General features: G+C 44.8%; 2 protein-coding genes across 4 annotated transcripts in view; one reads left to right on the forward strand and one right to left on the reverse strand.

Moving 5' to 3' along the window:
* The window catches only part of AVEN (apoptosis and caspase activation inhibitor), a 584,468-nt gene that overhangs the window by 366,520 nt on the left and 192,714 nt on the right, over positions 1–25,234 (reverse strand). The gene's annotated exons all lie outside the window — the stretch shown is intronic.
* The window catches only part of CHRM5 (cholinergic receptor muscarinic 5), a 246,500-nt gene that overhangs the window by 7,491 nt on the left and 213,775 nt on the right, over positions 1–25,234 (forward strand). The window lies entirely within an intron of this gene.

Raw genomic sequence — 25,234 nt, forward strand, 5'->3', positions numbered from 1 at the left:
TGAAGAGGGCATAATTACCACTTCTCCAGCTTTAATATGCGTCATACAGGACCAGAGATCACACTAAGCCATTAAATGCAGCAGTAAGCCATCCTGCCTGAGTTGAATGTTTTTATTATAGATGTGAGCACCTTTCCAGGGCATAGGAGCAAGTCCGGGAGTCTGGGGGAGCAGCAGAAGAATATAGCACTGCCCTTGACATATATGTACATATTGGGCTCTATAGCAGTGCAACCCTAACAGTGCATGTTTTCCAAATCCCCTAATTGGCGCATAGGTTAGTTATTACTGGCTGATACATGTTAAAAGATCCACAGGTGGTGCTATATATTTAATATATGATACTGAGAAGAACATGCAGTGCTAGTAAAATTCCATTATATTACTATTTCTATTGTGGTCATGGTGTGGGATGGGAAGGGGGGTTTCCAGGCAGACGGAAACCCCCCCTGCGTTTGCCTATGGAGGTGGAGGGAAATCTAAAGGTGGGTACACACGGTACGATGTGTACCCACCGATGCGACAGATGATCCATGGGCCGACATATTGGCCGGTCACTACACACGCGGCGATCCTGTGCCCAACCGCCCAATATGCCGGCTCTCCCACCATAGCGCTTCATGGGATCGTCAGTCAATTTGCCTGATTTTTTTAACATGTAGAAAGATCAGGCGAAGTGACAGACGACCCCACAGGAGCATAAAATGCACGATATTATGCATACACGAGGTGAGAAATTGGGACAGAAGGTTGCACACAAGTCATCCAAGTAGTTTTGATGCAAAGGGAAGAAGAGAAAGAAGGATGGAAATGTGCCAGGGGAGAGAGACAGGTTGAAGAGTTGAGCATGAGGTGATTGATGAGGAGAAGTTGGGTAGGAATAGGGTCAAGGTGGCAGGTTGTAGGGAAAAGATGAAAGGATGAATTCATAGTGGAGGATGTCGGCATGTGAGCAGGGTTTCCTGGAGCGGCGCCCACCAGTGCAAGAGTACTTTTGCTTCAGTGAATGGAAGGTTTGGGATGAAATGAGGAGCATCAGCAGAGAATGGGGATGGCACTGGGCCCAGGGTTTGGCAAGATGCTACCAGCAGCCATGACAATGACCATTGTGATAAAGAGTACATGTGATGATAATTTGTGGGTGTGAGGTTTGTTTCTGTTGTATGTAGGCTGTGAGAGTGGTGGGTACAGTAAACAGACTAGCAGGGCAGTAGAGATCTATGGCCGGCTTTGGTATTTTTCTTACATAAAAAAAGAGCGAGCTCCATAGGGGGGCACCACTTGCCCCTCAGCCATGGGGCAAATCCAGAGGGACGCGTTCAGTGTGACCCCCCTGCATGATAAGAGGAGCCTGCTGCTGATTAGAGGTAGCAGCATAACTAGACCCACTGCAGCGGGCTGGGGAGAGACTGGATGCTGCCACTGCAAGGGAGGAAGGGCGGGCGGCAGACCTGGGACCCTCCATCATGCCTGGACCCGGGTAAGTAGTACCTGCTCCGACCTCTCCCCTTTTGGCACCCCTGCAGAATAGTGAGCAAATAAGTAGTAAAAGCAGAATAGTATTGGGGGAGGGAGAAATAGGTTGCTATATTAATAGTGTAAATTATATTTATATTATCTATTATAATATATAAAACATTTCTAAATATGACAATGGCAAAAATCAAAGATTCTGCACTAAACCATTACCCTGGATATAAATTAGGACTCTGCAACCAGCAGCACTTCAGTTTATTATGGCAATGCCAATTCTTGGCAGCCTTGGCAGCCTCTGTTGTACAATGCCACTTAATATTGTGCATCTGTCATGTCAGAATTGTTAAAAAAAAAAAAAAACAACACTATTAGTGTAGCATGAGAAAATCCTTAATTACGATTTGTGTATAAAGAAATCCATTTATTAGGGTGAGTATAGTACTGTCATATTGTGCAACAGTTTAGGAAGATGCGGTCATAATAACGACAGTCGGAATGCTGGCGCCGGAATCCCAACCACCTGCATCCCTAAGGTAAGTGTTGGGATTACAGGGAGGGTTAGGGGTTAGACACTAAGGGGAGGATTAGGGTTGGGCACTAAGGGGGGAGGGTTAGGTTGCGGGGGGAGGTAAGGTTTAGGCACTGGGGGTGGGAAGGTTAGGTTTAGACAGCGGGGAGGTGGGATTAGGGTTAGGGAGAGGGGGAGGGTTAGTATACTGGCCGACAGGTGTCGGTATACTAACCTTGTCAGGATTCTGACTGCCGGGATCCCGAGCGCATTGCATTTAGGTGCAAAATTAAGTTTTAGCATCTGAAGTCTTTTAGCTAATTAATGTTGGTTGCTGTGGTACAAAGCAAATGTTGCACCTACATGCAATGTTTGCAGATGAGCCCTAGACTGTGAGGAATGAAAACACAGACAGTTGGGATCCTGGCGGTCACAATCCCGATGCCGGGATCCCAACAGAGTTAACATACCGACACTTGTTGGTCGGTATGCTAACCCTCCCTCTTGGTGCCTAACCATAACCTCCCTCCCTAGCAGGGGCTGGCTGGCAACTTTCAGCCTGGGGGGCAAACACAAGCAAGTGGCCCCAGCTTTTCTACCAGTACATTGTGAAGCACTCTGGAGCTAGTTGGCCCCGTTAGGGTAACACCATCTCCAGGTCACCAGTTGGTGACTGTAATTAGGAAGAGGTACAGGATATAAGCAATTTCTATTGGTTTAGAATGCAGTGTTTTCACTGAGCTAAGTGGAATATATCTGTGTCCCGCTGTGGCACGCCTTTACAGTGAAATGATGGAGCAGCGCATGCGCAGAAGACCAAACGGTGGCCATCTTGCATTGAAGCCTCCCACATGGAAACTATGTGGAGATTGCACAGTAGCACATTACTAGGACTACATCAATATACAGCATAAAGTACAGCCAGAGGCGGAAGTATCGTAGACAATGGAGTCGGTCACCTCCAGTTGCCAGTTCCAAAGGGGGCACCCCTACCTCCTCCATTGCCTCTGGTGCACTCCAGTCTGTGTGTCAGACACAGCGGCAGCGTGACCTTCCTTGCTCCTGGAGGTCTGGTACAAAGTGTGTAGCAGACCTCCAGGAATGAGGAGTCACACCGCCGCTGTGCAGCTCTGCTCATGTAAGAGGCTACTGCATAGTCTGGAGCAAAGCATCGGGCAGCTCTCAACATTAGCCGCACTAATCATCCACAGCCGATCTGTCAGTGCTGGAGAGCTGGTGGACACCAGCAGCAGCCGCTATGTCAGGGGTTTGGTTATTACACAAAGGAGTACAGAAAAGTCACAGGTAGAGAGGGAGGAACATTGTGGACAGTGGATCAGGAAACTGGGGCACATAAAACATAGGAAATGTGCACATAGACTAAAAGGAAATAAGAGGGTACCATGTGTTTGTGAACAGCATATTTAGGTGCCTATTTATCAAAAAGTTTTATCATGCGCAATGCATTTTAAAACGCATTGCATATGATAATGGTGCTCCAGCCAATCAGCCCCTAATTGTCATCTGTTTGAAAAATTACAGTTGGGAGCGGATTGGCTTGAGCACCATTTATCATTTGCAGTGCATGATAAAACTCATTGATAAATGGGTCCCATAATTGGTAACTACCATTAACATAGCTTAGGAAGTTTGCCTCATGTTGGGTGATCCCACAGACCAATAGGAAGCAACAATGTCTCAACATTCAGCTTCCTATTGGTCAGCGGCTTCGAACACCCCTACCCAAAGCTGATAGCATATTTCCCAGAATCAGCTAATAGAAAAAAGAGCATCAATTGATTTTTATGTAACTTGAGGATTCTCTCACAATAACTCTAATGGGCTGGATTTAGATAACCTCCCAAAATAATACAAATCTGTTAATTAGCAGACCTTTGCTTATGCAATCTATAGTGGCTCTGTTCCAAATAAATTTTTTAATTTGTTGGCAATATTCCACCCTTAATGTACAGCACTACGTGACATGATGGCGCTTTAGAAATATACAGGTAGGTTTATTGACTACTGACAGAATTAACTATAGTTATACGAAAATAGGCAGAATAACCTACGAGCCCACTTCAGTCACAAAAGTCCAGACATGCTCACCACACCATATACACTCCAATAAAATACAGGATGGCCACCAAGTGCTGGTATCTGTTTCTATGCTCATGAGAAAAAAGGGTTCGCACATGGATTATATTGCTATATGGACATGTTGATGTTAGCACCAGCGTGACAACTCACCTAATCTAGGTTAGTGACGCTCACCAAAAGGTATCTTTAATCGTCCTCAAACCGCTCAACTGTATATTTGTGATATCCTGGAACAAGTCGTGACGTTATACAGAGGATATCTTAAATATTCACTCGGATGGAGCAGGTATGTTCACCAACCAGGAGAAAAAAACTCTGAATATATAAACACAGAGGGAATGCTCCTCATAGTGGTTAAAAGTATACAAAATATTTTATTGCAGAATTAAAACAACAACAGCAGGTTGCGAAGTTACCCTGCTGTTGTTGTTTTGATTCTGCAATAAAATATTCAGAGATTTTTTTTCTCCTGGTTGGTGAAGATTAGATAGATAGATATATAGATAGATAGATAGATAGATAGATAGATAGATAGAAGCTTCCGGTACAGTGTGCATGTGTGATATGGCAAAGCTGGCTCATGCGTGCGTAAAAGGACCAGGACTGGTGATCAATGAGGAGGGGTGCCTGGATGCTGCTGAGGTGTTGGTTGGTGTCTATTGTGCCTCCAGGCGAGTGGTATGAGCTTACAGTCCTGTCAGCAGCTGACTGCAAATGACTACGGCTATTAGAAATCAGAGAGGGTTACTGTAACCTGTATAAAATCACTTGGCCCCATGAATTTTATATGTTGGCTGGCAATTCCCCATGACTCCTAATATACTATTGTACTTACAATTGATAGCAAGTGGTGCATTATCCCATACAGTATATACTGCACTGATCGGATTGTGGTTATTTTACTGGTGGCCGGGATGCCGGCCGTCAGAATTTCGACCGGGACTAAAGATAGGCGTCCTGATGCCTATCTTTAGCCTGACGCAGAAATCCGGACAGCCGGCAACCTGAACGAAGATAAGTGGGGCCCTATAAGGTGGAGGAAGGGTTAGGTTAGGGACCACAGGGGGAGATTATGGTTAAGCACCCCCGGAGGTTAGGGTTAGTCTATGGAGAGGGAGGGGGTTAAGGTTAGGTACCCCCCTGGGAGGGTTAGGTTTAGGGTTCGGGAAAGAGAGGTTAGGGTTAGGCACCCCTCAGGGAGGGTTAGACACTCCCGGGGAGGGTTAGGTTAGGATGTGTGAAGGGGGGATAGGGTTAGGCATCCCCAGGGGAAGTTAGGGTTAGTCACCACTAATAGAGGGTTAGGGTTAGGGGGGGGGGGGTAGGTTTAGGCTACTTATACCCCTGTTGGCATCTTCAATGTTCGGGCTTCCAGCATGAAACTGCAGCTATTTAGACGCAGGGATTTCACACCCAACTCCACTGATCACCATACAAAGTTATGAAAACAGCACCAGTGAAAATATATAGGATGAGTGCTATTATAAAATAAAGGACTATCAGATGATGTTGGAGCCAAAAAAGGTTTATATTTATACAGATATATACATTAGACCTAAAAGAGAGACAATCTTAAGGGAAGAAGGGACAGCAGAATTTGAGTATGCCTATTCCCACCTATTATGCCTATTCCCATTCCTATTATGAGTTTCTGGCATCTGGCTGTATGTATAAGATCATCAGGAAGTACAGTAAAAGGAGTTTACCAGGCAAGAAAAACTAGTAATCTATGCTAGCAGAACCCCATGCACTGTGTGTACCATGCATGCTCCCTCTGCTCTGCATGAATCGGCACCACCTCTACTACTGAGAATAGTGGTGGTGATTAAGTACAGAAACAGGTAATAAAGGACTAGTTCCACGAGACCTTTATATGCCGGAGTCTCTCCAGGACTACATAGTGCAAGTACCTGCTGCTGCTCCTTCCTGTGCAGAGCGGTGGTGAGTTTCTCATTGTTTTTCAGTGCCCGGCAGTCAGTCACAGTCAGTTTATTCAGTTAGGGACGGTAGTAACTCAAAATATGAATGAATGGGGTGGAGCTTCGGCCGGTCTGGGGGCGGAGCTTATGTCGGTCTGGGGGCGGAGCTTCGGCAACTCTGCGGTGTTCTGGGCTGAAGCCGATAGTGTGGAATGGGCGATTCAATGTGTCCCGTGGCCAAATGATGAAAAGTTGGGCCGGACTTAGCTTTGACTACTGTTGGTGGGTGACAGGATTTTTTTTTTTCCTGTCTATACTACCGTAGACTGTATATGCACTACAGAGTGCAGCAGCGGCCCTAGTGCTGCACAATTATACCTGCCCGGGGGGCAGATGGCACCCTGCCCCACAGCCCAGCTCACTTCTGCTCCCTAGTGCCTATACCTAACCTCTCCCACCTCGTACCCTAAACCTAACCCTCCGCCTAGTGCCTAACCCCTAAACCTAACCCTCCCCCCAACCCCACTACTTACCTTTTGCATCCTGGTGGACGGGATGCCGGCACCGGGATTCTGACTGGCGTTGGTAAAGTAAGCGTCGGCATCCTGACCGTTGGGATGCTGAACACATACCGACTGTGATGTTTACTGAGAGAGAGAGTTTGGTATAAAAATAGGTTACAACTACTAGGGAGAGAATGATCAGAGAAACAAGAAAGCTGGGTCAAGCTTATGGGAATTAGCATGTAATATATACTTATGCTGCCCATTCACTAGCAGACCTCAAAACGACTGCACGATTACGACATTGTAATCGTGCAGTCGTTTCAAAGTCTGTGATGTGCCTACAGTGAACGAGCAGTCATTCAGTGTAGGCACAACAATCATCTGCAAACATGCTCAACCTGACGTTATCGTCAGGTTGTCCAGAATGTTTGCCCGATAACAGATGTCTAAAGCGACCAGCGCTGGTCGTTTTAGACATTTTTCTAAACGATCTGCAAACGATTAATGAACGATTGAATGATAACGTTCAGTTTAATTGCCTAGTGGATCAGCACCTTTAGTGTTAAGTATGAATAAAAAATTCAGACAAGATCGCACAATAGACTGCTCATTGTCTTTAATTAAAAGATGAGTGATCACAAGAATGAGTAACTTGTATAATAATTGTTGAATAACAGATCTCAATGGAAGCTGCATACATGAATTTTGTTTTAGAAATACATTAGTTACCAATATATGCAATAAAATTCATACACTGAATGAAGTGAAGCAGAAACCTTCAGATCTCCTTTGAACTAAATAAGAGTCCTACTTAGCTTATTTAGGAACCCGATTATTATTGAGGTCCAGATAATTAAGTATCCAACTTGCTGTGAGTTGCAGCAGTAGATACAAAAATACTGGATCAATTAATTTTCTATTTTATATTGCTCCGATGCGAGGGACGGCTTCTCCGAAAAGCAGCCCTGGCAGCGACTCTGTAACTAACACTGATGATTCTGCAACTGATTATTAGCTGCAGAAGTTTGTGCTGCCATGATTAGGGACATGCAGTCAGGGTAGGCAGAGCACCCCCTGTCATACCTGTGAGATTTTATATAAAAAATATTAGAATAATACAAAGAAGATATCTATAAACATCTTCTTTGTTTATTGTTATAATTTTTATAGTTAACACTCAAGAGATTTGTGGAGCTTCCTGGGACTGCAGGGAGATGAAAGATGAGTCAGCATCGCTCAGCCTCGCTTCTGTGTGGCCAGACACTGCTTGCAGAGCTGAGGATGGGGCCACACCACGGGCAGTAAGCTGCACAAAAAGAGAGCCAATAGAGGCATGCCTCTGAGTATAGGGAGTGTGCCTTGATCAGGAAGTGCACTGCAATGTTTAGAGATCAGAACTCAGTCAGCAGCAGCAAGATAAGACACAGTGACTCAGGTAGGAGAATCAATGGATACTGAAACTTAGCATGCGTCAATTGAGTTTATGCATTTGCACTGCCAGAGGGGGCGGAGGCATCCGATCTGTTCCCTCTGTGCAACCCTCCTGGATCCAGAAACCTACGCCATATGAAGATGCAGAGCCAGGGGCGTATCTATAATGGGTGCAGGGTGTGCGGGGCACACGGGCCCCTGGGTCCAGGGAGGCCCCGCACCACACACCCTACACTCATAGTATTACTTACCTCTCTGGATTCCCACTTCGGAGCGGGGATCCAGCGCTGTAAAAAATGACTGAAAAATGGCTGCCGCGGCCATTTTCCCATCATTTGCGCATGCGCAGTACTGGGAAAATGGCCGCTGCTGCCATTTTCCCGGTGACCTGCGCATACTCTAGAGAATCTGGGCACACTCTAGTGCCAAGAGTCTATAACTCTGGCGCTGGCCGCGCACAGCTAAGTGTGCTGCCGGCTGCCAGACAGAGAGGAGGGTCCCCATGTCGGAGACTGCACACGAGCCCCCTCATCTCTAGAAACGGACCTGTGCAGAGCCATACACAATTTTGGTACATTCTCGCTTGTAGCTGAAGGGGAGTAACTGGGTTGCAACAGGACGTTCGCACTGTAGGCAAAGTGCATGACGACAGAATTATGGGCTTAGTAAATTTGTATGTAAACTTTTAGATGGATACTGTGTACCAGCAATAGGTCTGCTCTGCTGCCTATGACACCAACTGTATGGATGGGGAGGTCCAGCCGCAGAGATACATACAACCCTGCACAGGGGCGACATTTAGTTCTGTGCACTTAATCTAGAAACAATGATGGTCAATTTGCATTCAACTGTGCATCAGCCACAATGTGCTGATAAAGCGGTTTGCAGGGTAGCCATGGGTGTAGTGACACATTGCCGTTACTGAGGCTTCTCCTGGGCTTGCTATACTGGTATCAACACTGGTGGGTTTCTTTGGAGTTGTGGGCTTCCAGGTATGTAAAACTGTATATCTTGGTGGACTTCTTTAACTTTCTAATTTCCTGATCACGGAAGATTGCATTCAGCACAGAGCAACCACTGCAAATGCCAACTATTACCTGACCTCCAGGCACATAGGTGAAAATGGGAAAAAAGGTGGTTACCAAGACAAACCATAGTACGTTTCATGTTTAAAGTAGGATATAAATGGTCTAAAGTAAGGACGTGTTACAGAAGAGATTAAAAAGGTAAATACTTGAAATCTATTTTCAGCTCTGTGTTGTCCATAACATGACATTGACCCCCGTGTGAATGATTAAGTGGCATTTGCAGGACTGCCGAGTGTGCGATCCAAATATGGACATTATAATATGCTGTTTAGTTTCACAAAATGAAAACAATTTGGTGCTCAAAACTGTGAATTTCAGTAGAATTTATATTTAAAGCAATATTAATGTATCTAACTCCTCCATCAGCTGCGACGTTTAATCCAAAAGCAAACTGTCAAATTCTTATTCTTCCCAATTAAGAGATTTTATTGGTTTAATAAGGAACACTCTCCTAATTGAGATCCAGGCTATGTGAAGGTATTGACATTATAGCCACTGGGGAGAAGATAATGCATGACATTTACAGGATGTGCTTCTCATAATGAATGAAGATAATTTCATCTTTGCTCTGTTTATACCACATGATATTTCAGGCAAATAGGTCTTATATCTTGCGTTCTTGGTGATTTTATTTATTAAGCTCCAGCCTGTCATTGTACCACTGAGGAATGATTAGTTAGATATCCAGCCACACTGAGACAATTTCTTGACACTCCACGCTGACCTCTCACTTGATCTGGTTACACAGGGCCTGATTCAGAGCCGCCCGCTCAGACAGAGCGCTCGCTCTGAATCAGGGCCGGGCTTTTTTTTTCTTTGGATCGGCCTCTTGGCCGCTCGCTTAGCTGTGGGTGACCACCCACAGCTATTGCGAGCGGCCATTATGATGGTCGCGATGGTCAAGACCATTGCGACCATCGGGCTTGCGACGATACCCTTGTGGTAGGGTCTCGTGGCCGCAAGCCTCAGAGAGATTTTGGCTCCCAAACGGCAGGCATTCTCATGGGAACGCCTCCGTTTGGGCAGCCACCCCCCCCAGCCCGCCCACCAAAGGGGCGAGCTGTCACTCAACATCAACAGCTCGCCCCCTTTGGTGCGAGACCCGGAGCGACGGATTGCCCGTCGCTAGCCGGGTCTCGCACATCGCATGCGCACGACGGAGCCAGCTTCGTCGTGCGCATGCGCTGTGGGCCATCATCGACCCAGTTGCGAGCGCACAGCGCTTGCGACCGGGTCTGAATCATGCCCACAGTTACAGGTATTAGGAGAACTCAGCTGGGCTTGCAGGTCTTTGAAGTATCACGCTGTACTGTATGATAAAAGAGGATGCAGGTGGTGGCTCTGCAATTCCTGCTGAACTGCAAGAGCTATACACTCAACCACAATGTATTTAAACTTACCTGGATATAAATAGTTCACATTCAGGGCATAGATGTAGTCACTGTGTATACTGTACCACAAGATCTTTTAGGCACAGCAAGATAATTAACTCTGAAGAACCCATTTCATAAATTGCTTTGCTACGTGAAGTTAGAATATGATGGATTGAGGTAAAGTACATGTTCAAGTGGAATGGAACTGAAATACCGGCGGCTGTTCAAATCCCGACTGTGAAAGCCTGACAGGAGGAGATCCAGACACCGGCTGGTAAATATCCTAACCCTTCCTTCTTCCCCCCCTAACCCTCCCTTGGTGGTGCCTAACACCAAAACTCCCAGGGTGGCACCTAAACCTAACCCCCCTTTCCGCACCCTAAACCTAACCGTCCTGGAGGGTTGCCTAACCCTAACCACCCAACAGTGGCGCCTAACCCTAACCGCCCCCTTTCCCTAGCCTAACCCTAAGTCCCCCCGGGGGTGCCTAAACCTTCCACCTCCCCCCCCCCGCGCAGTTAACTCCCAAGACGCCCCGGACTTACCTCTTTCGGGATAGCGTCTGTCAGGATCCCGGCATCGTGATTAAGATAGGCGGCGGTATTTTGACAGCTATCTTAAGTCCTGTGTTGGGCTTCAACCGGCGGCATCTCAGCTGGCGGTCTAATTACTATATCCCATTGAGGGAGGTTAAATTTAGGCACCGGGAAGGGAGGGTTAGAGTAGTGAGAGGGGGAGAATTAGGATACTGACCGACAGGTGTCAGTATCCTAACCCTGTCTGAATGCTGGCATTGGGATTTTGAACAGCGTGACCCCGAACGCCGGAATCTCTTACCCATCCAGTTTTAAAGAAATATATCCAGATGTCTTGTGTAGAACACTAAAGTAATCTGGTACAATTATCTCTTTTACAGGCTAATTCAGAAATAAACTTAAATCCCGTTGTGACTGCAATTTCATATGCAGCGGAGTTGTGGAAAAATGCTAATGACTTTGCTGATGTCTTCTGCAGTGAGACGCCCACCTCTGGCTTCTGACATCCCCTGTATACTTACAAAAGCAAAAGCATTGGTCGCACAACCTCTGAGTAAGCCTGTGCTGTCTCAGACGGAGCGGCTCTCCTAAAATGCAGGGGCGTCTGCCACTGCGAAAACATTCGCAGAGGCTCACTAGGGCACATCCAGAAAACGGTCCCGACAAACCTGTGCTTTTCTAACCGCCCCCGTTACCTCCCCCAAACACTGACTACCTGTCACTCACTTTGTGAAGAAATACTCTCTGCGACCGCTGTAACTAATCCATCCTCGCGCCTGCACAGTGCAGCTGAGAAACGTGCAGTGGCAAAAAAAATCCAACATGAACATTGCTACACTGTGTATATAGCTATACAGAACGTACAGTAACAAGAATGACTTTTCCTATAATATTCTTAATTCCTGACCTCAGCAGCTGACAAATGAACAGAGGAGAGTGATTCTGAAAACAGCCATTAAATTACAAGTAAATTATCCTTCAAGTGGTTCCACAGAACGCTGATATCAGATTAATGATAAAATATATGTTTAATTATTTCTTTGCCCTCCCGCGCCTCTGCAGATAACAGGGTTTCCAAAAGATTGTTGCTGCCAGACTAGGTTCACTACTCAATGCTTGGAAACACTCCTTCAATCATTATGCAAATCTTCCAAAACCCATTATGCAAATCACATAACATAATGTCACTACCTCTGTTCCATTCATTCCTAATTACAATTTTTAGAGGATGATTAATTCCTGCGATATCCAGAATCCAGAGGTGTGCTTGAAAGCCTCATTTTTGCCCAAACAGGTGCACAGTTGAAAATGCAATATGAGAGAACACAACGATAAAACAATAAAATAAAGATGCAGGCAAGAGAACGTCCTGTAACAATGATTTGGAATATTAACTGGTGCTCGAGCCAAGGAGTCCAAAAGTGAACGTGTTCTTCCTATGACTGAGCAAATAACATATTATACAACAGTGGCCTAATCTTATGAAAACATCTATTAACACCACTGTCCCTCCACCACAAGAAAAGTAAAAAAAACACACTGCAATATGTATGTGACATTAGATTTGACATCTTCCTTTTGACATTCATTTGCTTGCATATGTTGTGCTGTTGCCTAGACACAGTAGAGGCAGACATTTTGTGGTCTGAACCAGTTATCATGAATATGCAGGGAAGGTGTAACATGCCAAGGCACAAAATGTCTCTGTGATATCACGGTCTCCTCATTAAATGAAATGGCTGAATTTTTAAAATGATTGCTCCAGGCACAATGTGCCTCCATTAATACACTTATTTATAGTGATTTTATTGGCTGTTTTCTTAATACTCCTGCTTCGTCTGGCACAATAACCGCCATGATGCATGGGCAAACGTAGGTGGTTTCCAGTTGCATGGAAACCCCCCTCCAGATCCGAACAGATCCAGACTTGCTCCAAAGAACAGGGAAATTGGATATTGACCACATCTGTAACAAAAACCTTCAAGCTCAAGTAGGCTGACCCTACTGTCACAACTAGCGATTACTGCATACTTGCCAACTCTCCCTCATTGTCAGGGAGACTCCCTGAAATAGTAGCAATCTCCCTGTCTCCCTGAAGAGTCTAGCAATCTCCCTCATTTCATCCTTACCCCCATTATGAAGCTGTTATATTAAAAAACAGAGATATATACATTCAAATGGGATCATTAGTGTCATTTCCTTGCATTGGTTATTATAAAACACAATGATCCCTATGAATTTCTGCAAAGTATCATTGTGTTTCATCAACAAACAGATCTTACTAACTGCTTTTGGGCTGGTTTACATTTGGATGTAAGTCAGGTTTAGGACACGCCTCTCAGATTTATCAGTACACACCCACTGTAACACGTGCTCATAGGTGCTGCTTTCACAATCTTCCTGAAATGGTTTTTTAAAAGTAGGCAAGTATGGATTACTGTGATCACTGGCCTTGTATATGTCTCAAGTATTGCATACACTGCACTTTGTATGAGGCCAACTATAGCTTGCTAAATGCCAATTATGCTCTCTACATGGACTGGCCACACTCACTCGAAAATCAAGCATTTGGACCCCCCCCCCCCCCCTAGAAATCCTGCTTTTGCCCCTGATGATGTGTGCAGGTTACAGGTATTTTGCAATGGTAATCACTAGTAGTATGCTCTCCAACATGAACCCTTCCACCGGGTACAAAATTCTCTGCTCCAGGAATCCCCTCTTGAACTGATTAATTGATGCAATCATAAATTAAGAGGGAATTCCAGGAGCAGAACATTTTTGTACCTGGTGGAAGGGGCTGAGTAGGAGAGCGTGTGGCACTAGTCAACAGAGGATGATGAGCAATGTAGTTGATGAGAGGCTACTGTGCCTGTTTTATTATAAGATATTTATCTAAATGCAAGCTTGCATATGCAAATGTCTATGTCACAGTTTTGTATTGCTACCTCAATTGGTTGGGTACGGAATGCCGGCGTTCGAGATCCCGGCATTCACAATCCCGACAGTGTTAGGATACAGACACCTGTCGGTAAGTATCCTAACCCTACCCTTAAACCTAACCCTCCCTCCCCACAGCCTAAACCTAACCTTCCCCCTCGCAGACTAACCCTAACCCTCCCCCTAGTGCCTAACCCCAATACTTTCCTTCGGGATGCTGCCGCCGGGATTTTGACACCTGCATTCTGAGCGCCAGCATCCTGACCGCCGAGATGCCAAGTACAGTACATCCCACCTCAAAAATCCTGAAAACCTCTTACAGCATCAAATTATATATATATATTTTAGAAATGGGAGGGGAAAAAAAAAAAAAAGACCTATTTCTAATGGAAGACTAGGTAGCAGCTAAACATTGAAGTTTTATCTCTATACCTGCACAGGAAAATTCTAAAATCGTGGAATATATTAAATGCGACAGGAACAAAACAAGCACATTAATGAATAAGAATGAAAATATATGATATAAAGTCACATCAACCTATTTAGGAAAATTAGCACAATTTATCAGATATAGATGTGTCCTCTAAACCTAGCCTCAATTTGCCATACAGCGAGAGACGCCAGGTCCTGTGCACCTCTGCTAGCGCCGAGCGTGATTTTCACCCAAAAATGCCTCTTCGTTGCAATTCTACATGACTAAGACGCACCACAAGAGTGCACTGATTCATTTGATACACGTGTACATCTGTGTGCAACTGAATCTGTATACGAAGCACAACAAAACTTGGCGTGGAAAAAGGCCACGGCTGCTGCATCACAGCACTTCGTATACAGGTTTAGACTTTCACACAGATATACAAGTGTCACATATCAAATTAATCAGTGCAGTCTTGTGGTGCATCTAAGACCGGGTTCACACTACAACGACGGGCATATGGGACGATGGTTGGGTGGATGGTTGGGACGAATTCTCTTCATCCTGGAACATCCATGATTGCACGTACACACTGTGCAATTCTGGGCCAGATTAACGGGGTGGGGGGTGCACTATGGGGGAGATGTCAAGGGGGCACTGCATAAGGGGCACTACCACTACTGTGGGCACTGCATAAGGGGCACTACCACTAGGGGTGCATTGCATAAGGGGCTCCACTATTGGGGGCATTGTATAAGGGGTACCACTACAGGGGGCATTGCATAATGGGCTCCGCTACTGAGGACATTGCATAGGGGCACCAATACTGGGGGCATTGCATAAGGGGCACCACTACTGGATGCATTGCATAAGGGGCACTACTGCTGTGGGCATTGTGTAAAAGGCACTACTACTGTGGGCATTGTTTATTAGGGGCACCACTACTGTGGGCATTGTGTATAAGGGGCACTACTGTGGGCATTGTGTATAAGGGGCACTACTGTGGGCATTGCGTAAAAAGGGCACTACTGTGTGTCATAACATGAAGAAGGGGCACTAGTACTATGTGGTGTAATGTGAATCGGGCACTACGTGCGGATAAGATTGTGTAACTGGTGAGTAAATATTTAATGTGGTTGCCTATATGTGTGTTTTTTTTCCTGTGGGTGTATATTGTAAGTTTTTTTCTTGTGTGTGCTTGAAGTTTGATTTCTCTGGTAGACAGTGCTATAGGGGTTATGTCACTCGCTAAATGTCCTCCTTTCAGTATTTAACAAACAGCACTAAGCTTAGCTTATCGCTGTTTGTCAATGTACTGCTTATGAGCGAAACAGTCCCCGTTGCGCATACCCCCATTTTGTCCATATTTAATAGGGGCCCCCACAGACCTTAATCAGGCCCTGGTGCAATTTAATGAACGACGGAACAATATCTTTTTCAGTTCTTCATTAAACTGCACCACCTACACAATATCTTATGATTGGCCGTGCAGCATGGCCAACCAAAAGATACAGTGTATGACCACAGGAGGGAGCGCACAGCTGAGTATACACACTGCACAAAATGCATGATTTGATGTTTCAATCTGCCTGTAAACGACAAATCGTGCAGATATCACTGTAGTGGGTATTCGGCCTTAGTCAAAGTCTAATTGTCACACGTCTCGGACAGATTATGGATGCGGCCCATATTTAGGGAGTTGGCTAGATCTATGCCTGAGGCGCGGAGTCTAATGTGCCGGCAGTGTTCACCAGGGACCCTCGCAAGAAGGTATGGGCTTGGCTACGTCCGACACACAGGTCGCGGCCATCAGGTTAGGTTCCCTTATACAGGTGCTGGTAAACTCTGGATGAAGCAGAGAAGACGTATAGCTTAGTCGACAGGCCGGGTCAGAACCAAACGGACTAGACGGTACCAGGGAGCAGGCGTAAACAGGTCACAGGGAATAGCGAAGTCAAAATCAGATATCAGATGCAGTACCAGGGGTCAGGCAAAATCAGGGACACAAACGAAGCCAAGGTCAGAAACAGGTAATGGACTATCACAGGAACACTGGAGTAAGGTAAATGAGCCTATACTCTGGCACTGGAGTGCTCCAGAGACTTCCTTAAATATGCAGGGCTACCCCAGTCACTTCCTGTGACGTTGCAAAGTGTGTGTATGGCCCTTTAAATCTTAAACAGGTAGGGGCGAACGCCCTTATGGAGCCGCGGCCGCCTGCATCCGTCAGGGGAGGGAGAGGCAGAGGACAGCAGGGAATGCCGGTGACGCACCACACGCTGCCCCTCTGCAGACCAGCGCCGCTGGACCCGGTAAGTGGGCGCCGGAGTCCGGCGCGCTGTGACACTAATGGTGAGTACACACGGTACAATTAAAATGCACGATATCAACGATAACGATATCGATCATATCGTTATTGTGCATTTTTTAGTGCCTCCAACGACCTGAGATGCGCGGGTCGATGGACGATATCTTTATCATCCATCGACCATGCATGCAGGCCAACCTGGTCGATATCAACCAGGTTACTATAGGGACCCATGATCGTTGATTGCGGGTCGTTGGTCGGTTGGTGGTGTGCTGGATGATCGATATTGATCATCCAGCACACCCGGGAGATCGTTCAACGATATCGTTATTGTTGACGATCGTCCAGTGTGTATGCACCATAAGTCAAAGTCTGCATGAGTATTCGGCCTTAGTCAAGTCTTTTCACAAAAGTTTTTGGGTGAAGAGAGAAGATTAGCGCTAGCAGAGTTGCACGGGACCTAGCGCACCGAATGTGTTGGTTTAGTGCGCCTACAGCAGAAGTGTACGAGGACACATCTGTAATTATGCTTTAATGTTAAATTCTGATTATGTGATTGCTTTTATTGCTAGTGGTTATTGCTCCTTCAAGTTGCAGGCTGTAAAATAGTTGGGCACAATGCAAACAATTTCCCCTGTCAATGTCAAAAGTTAGAAAAGAGGTTTCATTTAGTTCAAGATAAGGTTACAACCCCCAAGTTACTGCATTAATAAGAGCACGTAGGAAGAATTTAAACAGATTGGCAGGTGATACTTATCTTTCTTAAAGAAAGCCAGGAGAACGTGGGGTGCGTTTGCTAGGAATAATATAAATACGACTGGTTAAACAAGGTTAGAATATGACAGTGAACAGGGATTTCATTAGACTGCGATAGTGTCTCTCAACATCTATAGAGGTGAAGAGAAGTCCCTACGGTATATTGCATCCCCATTTTAGTGTTTGTATTCTAATAACAGTTATGCCTCACTTAAAAAAAAAATCAATATATCTTCATTTTTTTGCAAAGTTCAAATTGTACAAACAGTATTTTTTTTGTTACAGTATATATAAAAGTATTGCTTCCTTCTTGGGGAAAAAATACAGAGCAAAATGCTTACTACTGATAAGATATCGCTGAACGTTGGTTCAGGCCACTTCAATGGATAGTAGGTAATGGGTCATTTTAAAGCGTCACAGGAAACCTGATCTGAGTTTTTTCTGTCTGACAGTCCAGCTGTTTCCATTTCTGTACAGTCATTTCTCTTTTTTTATTGTTTAGAGAATTAACCTATAATTTCCTACAGATTAGAACTAACACCACAGAGAACGGTTGTGCCAAATCAACATTTTAGCGTTGCATGGATTGAAACGAGGGGCGGATTTCCCACTAGGCACTTAAGACACATGTTGTGGAGGGGGGGGGGGAGCATCTTATAATGCTGTGCCTAAAACTGGGCATCCACTATACAATTTTCTGTCAGATATCTGTCCAATCTGGCTGGTTGGAATGAAAACCTGGTAATGTATGGGAGCAAATGACAATCGTCCATTTGCTCACAAACACTGGAAAATAGCCAAAAATGGTTGTTCAGACAAATTGGTTAAAACACACAATGTAACCAATTTGAACAATTTTTTTGTCCTTTTTTCAGTGTTTAAAACCATATGATCGACTGTCATTTACTCCCATACATTACCAGGTTTTCATTCCAACCAGCCAGATTGGACAGATATCTGACAGAAAATTGTATAGTGGATTCCCAGCTTAAGGGTGGCCTGACCCCTAAGTCTGAGTTTGATGGAAACAATTAACTGGAGTGATTGGATGGATTTTCCTGATAAGAATTATATTGATTTTTTTTTTTTTTGCATTTTTTATGTTTTGTTTTTACAACTCACTAGATAACAGTTTTCTGGTAAAAAAGATGAGATACATGTATTGTGTAAACTCATGAAGTACATGACCATAAATATGTTGGCCCATCTATGTTTCTATGTTTATAACTCTCTATAATGTAGACTTGACGTGTGTCAGCATTATGAGGACAGAGAACTGCAGGTAGACTCATATGGTTTAGTAGAGAATGACAATGATGCAGGGTCAGTATATACAGCTTATATATATTTTATTGATTTTCATAACTTATTCAGCAGGATAATAGCATTTAAAGAGGCACAAATATGTTACTACAGAGAACTGTGCTGAATATATCACTACAATTTACAGAAGAGCAGGAAGTTATGTATAAACAGTAACTAGAGTTGTAATGACAAGCCTTACCTGGCAAATATAGAACAGCATCAATGTATATGGACGTTATATACTGACAAATTATATAAAATACTGATTGAAGCAGCACTCAAAGATGAATAAACATTGGTGCCAAGTCCACAAGAAAAATCATGCAAAATACTCAACAGATCCAGCAGGAAGGAGTCAGAAACAGCAATAACGTTAGATGGGAAAAAAAAGAGTGTGTGTGTGTGTGTAGATAATGAAAATGTCTAAGGCAAATATATAATGCCAATGTATATTGCAGACAGGTAATGAAAATGTCTATGGCAGATAGAGGACTTTTTAGGTTTCATTCACATAGAGCCTGACTCAGAGATGGACACTAATGCCTCCGCAGCTGCCAATTTATACGCAGCAACTGGATGAAAATATGCAAATGTCACAGTCGCTGGGATTTATATTGAGACGCCCACTGGCGGCCTTGCAAATCCAAGAGACTGCATACAAAGACGCAGCATCAGTTGCAGATCAGTCAGTTATTAGCCTTCTCAGTAACACTCTGGTCACAAATATTAGCTGTGGGAAATGAGGTGCCGACGCAATTTTACTGCATACAGGATCGCAGGCTGAGACCCCCCCCAGTAGACCGTTGCGACACACCTGCCGCCCACAAACGCTCCCTGCGTAATGATACATGACACATGCGCAGATTACCGCTAATCACTCACCTGCGTAAACATCTGCATTGCATCCATCTCTGAGTCTGGCCCATGGACAAGTATTCTCTTATGCAATAAAAACAAAAGCTTACTGACTGCATAAATAAGCAAGAAAATAGAGAGACATTTATAACGCAGCGACGTGAACCACTCACTCCCATGTACGAGTGCATTTACTTTTACATTTGTATTGTAGTAAATGAAGACTTCAGAATTGTGTTTTGACCAGTAAGTGCAGAAGCAATGTTTGCCGTACATATATGATCTATAATCAGTGGCAGGTTTTACCTAGGGGCTGCAAAGCTGCAGTTCTCCCAGTAAAATCCACCACCGCACACCATCTCCAGTGAGCCCCAGTCCCAGTAGCATTCGCAGTGCAGGAGTGGAGATGGTCCCGGACCCTGCAGCAGATAGACCGGCCCCTAAGGAGCAGTGTAATGACTTTCCATTGGCAGCTCTTAGACTAATCTCATACCAGGCTGGATGTCCCAGGGGGAGGAAACTCCTTGATTGCCAGCCCAGTGGGCGATTAGCAGCACTAATCTTCCAGCATGTAGCCCACACTACTAACCGCTGGGCTTACAGTGCTTCTAGTGGCTGCAGACTATGCAGTCCATAGAAGCTGTTTTAGTGTGACTGAGCATGAGATAAAATTGATGGGCATGCTGGCAGCGGTCAAAATCCGACAGCAGACTGAGTGACGTCATCATGAAGAATCCTATGCAGCGGCAGCTGTTCTCAAATCTAAAAAGGTAGGAGCCACCTCTGGGAATCCCGGCAGCGACAGTCCGACAGAGGAGGAAATCCCAATCGTCCCCAGGTAAGTATAAACTAACCTAATTTTAACACCTAAACCTAACCCTCCTTTAGGGTGCCTAACCCTAACCTCCCACCTGTGCCTAAACCTAACCCCCCCTTCTCTGCCACCTAAACCTAAGTCCCCCGGGGGGGGGAGGTGCCTAACCCTAACCCTCCCTCCCCCTAGCCTAACCCTGAACTCCCGGGGGGGTGTCTAACCTTAACAATACTTCAGTGCTACACAAAGCAGCAGCGAACAGGACATAACAGAACTATCAACTTCATCACAGAAAAAAGTTATCCATTGGGACGATTTGAGGGATCTGTTCTGCCATAAAATAGCAGTTGATAATATATAAATGCAATCAAATTTTGCAATAAATAGAGGGTTTTAGCATAATCATGGCAAAGGTTATGGGCCTACCCACCACATCCAGGTAACCTCTGTCGGGTAGGTCCCTAACATACTAGGGTTCAAATCCAGAGTGCAAGCCCCCCCCCCAAACTGGCCCAGCCACCACCATAGTAAGAAAAGTGCAGTGTAAAAGAGATAGTTAAGAGCACCCACAGCTGCATATAAAGAAGTGAAAATAAAAAGATGTAGTACATGTATAATAAACATAATGGGAGGTGCTATCTGATGAGACTAATTGCAGGCACAGAAACAGACAAATCTCAGGTGCACAACTCCAAATTATTGATAAGTCCTACAAGTCATATACTGTAGTGCAACTTTGGTTCATTTTTGGGGCGTGGGTCCCCCTGGATTGCTTTGGTTGATCTGTTTCAGGGCACCGCATTATAACACATTTTTCTTTTATAACACATTTTAACCCTTCACTGTTTGTTTATTATACATGTACTTCACTTTTTTATTTTCATTCTTTATATGCAGCTGTGGCTGCTCTTAACTATCTCTTTTACACTGCACTTTTATTACTATGGCGGTGCCCTGGGGCAGCTTGGCTGGGCTAGTACGGGTGGAGCAGAGTGCACATTTGGACCCATCACCATTTTATACCGCAAGGCTTTAACCCCGCTCATCAATCAAGCTCCTCTACCTCTACCTCCCGGATTCCCTTCTCCCTTGTGTTATTGTTATTTGTATGTCGCCCCATGTCTTGTTTTAATAATTGCAAAACCATAAATATCAGATAATGCTCTGACACTCAGCATCTGTTACACTTAAATATTTCCAATAAACACATTTTATCTAACTAATCTAGTGTTGTATGGGTTTTGCACCACCTCCACCGCGCAAAGCAGTCCACAACACTTCATCATCCCCTACATTTCAATTTCACTTATATTATTTAATTTCCCCTCACTTAAATACTGAATAGCCCCCAATCACACAATTATACAGGAACACCAGCGCTCTCACAATCCGGATTCTTAGATTTATAATAGCCCACTGACTGCATTTAGTGTGATCCTTATCATACACTACACGTATTAGTCTTCACTTCAGTTATAGTATATACAAGTTGAGCGCAGAGATACACCATGAACTGCATTTGCCAGATTCCACATGTACACCAACTAGCCCACACACCACTCATACTGTGTATGGCCAGAATCGGTATGTAATGCCGGCGGATCAAATACCAACAGCGGCAGCCCGACGGTCGGCATCCCAACTGCAGCAGGTAAGTACTCTAACACTCCCCTTCCCCTACCCTAACCCTCCCTTATTGCATAACCCTAACCTCCCCCCCTAGTGCCTAACCCTAACCTACCCCCATTAGTGCCTAAACCTAACCCTCCCTCCCCGCACCCTAAACCTAACCCCCCTTCCCCTACCCCTCCCTTAGTGGTGCATAAGCCTAACCCCCCCCTGCCAGTGCAAGTGCCTACCCCTAAACTACCCCCATTAGTGCCTACCCCTAAACTACCCCCATTAGTGCCTAAACCTAACCCCCCCTCCCCTATCCCTCCCTTAGTGGTGCATAACCCTAACCTCCCCCCATTAGTGCCTAACCCTAACCTCCCCCCATTAGTGCCTAAACCTAACCTCCCTCTACGCACCCTAAACCTAACACCCCCTTTCCCAACCCTAACCCTCCTGGGGGGGGTGCCTAATCCTAAGTCCCCCTGGGGGTCCCTTAAGCTAAACCCCCCCCCATGGCTACATGCTAAAACACCCTGCTTACCTTTGTTTGGTAAGTCGGGTGTCAGGATTTAATAGCGGAGCTAATGATGGGCGTCAGGATTTCGACGCCCATCTTTAGTCCCATGTCGGGATGTGGGTGTCGGGATATCTGCGGGTGGGATAGCGGCCTCCGGTATCCTGACCGCATCCCGTACAGCAATTCTGATTTTTTTGTGTGTAGCTTGAGATATACTATCCAGTGGCTTTGATCGATGGATTTCAAACGACAACCATAAATTAATTCTAAACAAGCCTAATTAAGCATTAATTACTATTGCCATATGAAATGCATCGGATTTGAAAATCCGACAGGTGGAAAATCTACCCCTGAATGTGACAACCGTTGTTTGTTATTAATTGCACACACTTTATTTCAAACCAACTCTATTTTTTATTGAACACCTGATTTATACTCTGTAGCTGATGCAGAGTTAAATGCAAGTCTGCCGCAATAGTTCCTATATGCAGAGTTGTATGCATCTCTGTGACCAGACCACTACTACCCAAACTAATACCCATAATCGTCATCACAGCGCACCTGCAGCGGCCCTATCCCCCGTGCGAAAGATATTTCTGTATTACACACAATTCTAACAACTCACTGAACACTGCCTACATGAGAATGCCTGTCACAAGTGGAGATGTGAATCAAAACATAATTGCCTACTCTCCGGGAAAGACCAAGAGGTTCCCAAGTGCCCATTACTCGACCCGCTTGTACCACCCCATGCAACCACCCCCCGCCCTCCACCCTCTCGCACCTCCCCCCACAGCCACCACTGTGCGAGGACACATCTGTACAATGCAATTCATTAGCTATTGCTTTCTTTTGCTACAATCTTGATCTAGTTTTAATAACAGCACATTGTACCACATAAAGCAGTAGCTTTCATTTATACAACTAAAATCATGACATGATATTTTTATCATGTTTATAGTAAAACATTATTACCAGGACCGCTTTAAGCAGAACAGTAGTATGAATGTGTTCCACAACAAAAAAATGTATGTGCTTTCTGACCCCCCCAGGCCCTCCTGAACCCATACTAATTATAAGATTACACCTACACACCAAGATCCGTTCTATCCCAAAATATTTCCTCAAACTACAACAGTCTAATTATATTTCCACTAATCTCTCACAGCTTTCTGAGCTATGCATGCATTTCATCATCTGTTGCTGGTGAAGGAGTTTGATGCCTGAATAAATATTTTGGGCAGAGTTCATGTTGGCCTCCGAGAGATCCTAAGGGGAAATGTCCAGGTGGCAGGTGTGGGTGAGCTCAGTGATTACAGCACTGAGTTCTTCATTTACACTTTTACATTCCCAGCAACGTTCTATCTGCATGGAGTTTGTGTTTCCTCGGGGTGCTCTGGTTTCCTTCCACAATCCAAGAACATACCCGTGGGTTAACTGGATTCTGATAAAAAAAAATTAACCCTAGTGTGCAAGAATGTGCACATGTGGTAGGGAATATAGATTGTAAACTCCACTGGGGCAGGGACTGATGTGAGTGACTAAATATTATTTGTAAAGCGCTGCGGAATATGTGTGCGCTATATAAATAATTGATAAAAATGATACCCAATGTTATTACCAACTGTACAGTATTGTATAGATTTTGGTGATAAACAATAATTGAGGGTGGTCATTTTGATAAACTTAAACTGAAAACAAGTTCTGTGGCTTAATTAGTTCTCAGTTTGAATTACACTTTTTTGTTGATTGAAAGTTGAAACATAATAATAATTTTATTGATATAGCTATTTTCTCCAGTGAGGCCAGGGGCGAAAACACATTTGTTTCCAAAAAGAAACAAAAACGCCGCCACAGGATTTCAGGCCAATAAATCCGGCAGACTCTGAGGGTTGTAATCCCAAAGGATTATTACAGCCTGTCTCCAGAGCATATTATATTATATTTTTTCACCACCTAACCACTATACTATGACATTGAAGAAGGACTCATCACAGGGACAATCGCACCTTTTCCCTGCAAAGTACAGTAGAGAGACTATACAAATTAATTTTTAGGATGCAAATGTGTGCTTACTCTCCAATCAGAATTTTATGAAGGCAGCTGGGAGAAATTTGGATAGTACATGCCACCATTAATATAGAGATATCAAACCAAATACAATAAGCTATACACTAGGTGGTACACAAATATCAATATTATACCTGTCATATCATAACTACATACATGCCAACCCTCTTGCTTCTTGCGGGAGGCTCCCAATTTTTTTTACAAGCCTCCCGCTCCTCCGCAAAACATAATACTGTAAATACCCCGCATTCCCCACAGCCCCGTCTGAGATACGTACTGTGCATGCACAAGTCCGGATGTGACAGAAGCCGGGACTGATTGCAGTATGTAATAGGCTGGCCATGCACCACAGGGTTGTGTGGGTAGCGTCGGCCAGCAAGCAGCAGAGCAGAGGACTGAAGGGGATCTAGCCGTAACCAAGCAACGGAGCCTTGAGTTGTCATCAGTACAGGCAGAGACGAGACTTGTTCTCAATCTCTCCTGCTTCAGCGGCTTCTCCTTCTCCCCCCCTGCCTAAGTAATTGATTAATAGTGTTTAGTGCTCAGGGGTGTGTGGCACTGACCTGTGATATGAGCTGGGAGAGATAACGGAGAGGGGTAGAGATGGGGAGTAGGGCAAGAAAGCAGTATTTTAGTAACAATGGGAGCTCAGAGCCGGATTAAGGGAGGGAGGAGAGCACAGGTGGTAAGTGCACCGGGCCCCCAG

The sequence above is a fragment of the Taudactylus pleione genome, unplaced genomic scaffold, assembly GCF_031769625.1.
Source record: "Taudactylus pleione unplaced genomic scaffold, aTauple2 ptg000707l, whole genome shotgun sequence".
In the NCBI taxonomy this organism is placed as follows: domain Eukaryota; kingdom Metazoa; phylum Chordata; class Amphibia; order Anura; family Myobatrachidae; genus Taudactylus; species Taudactylus pleione.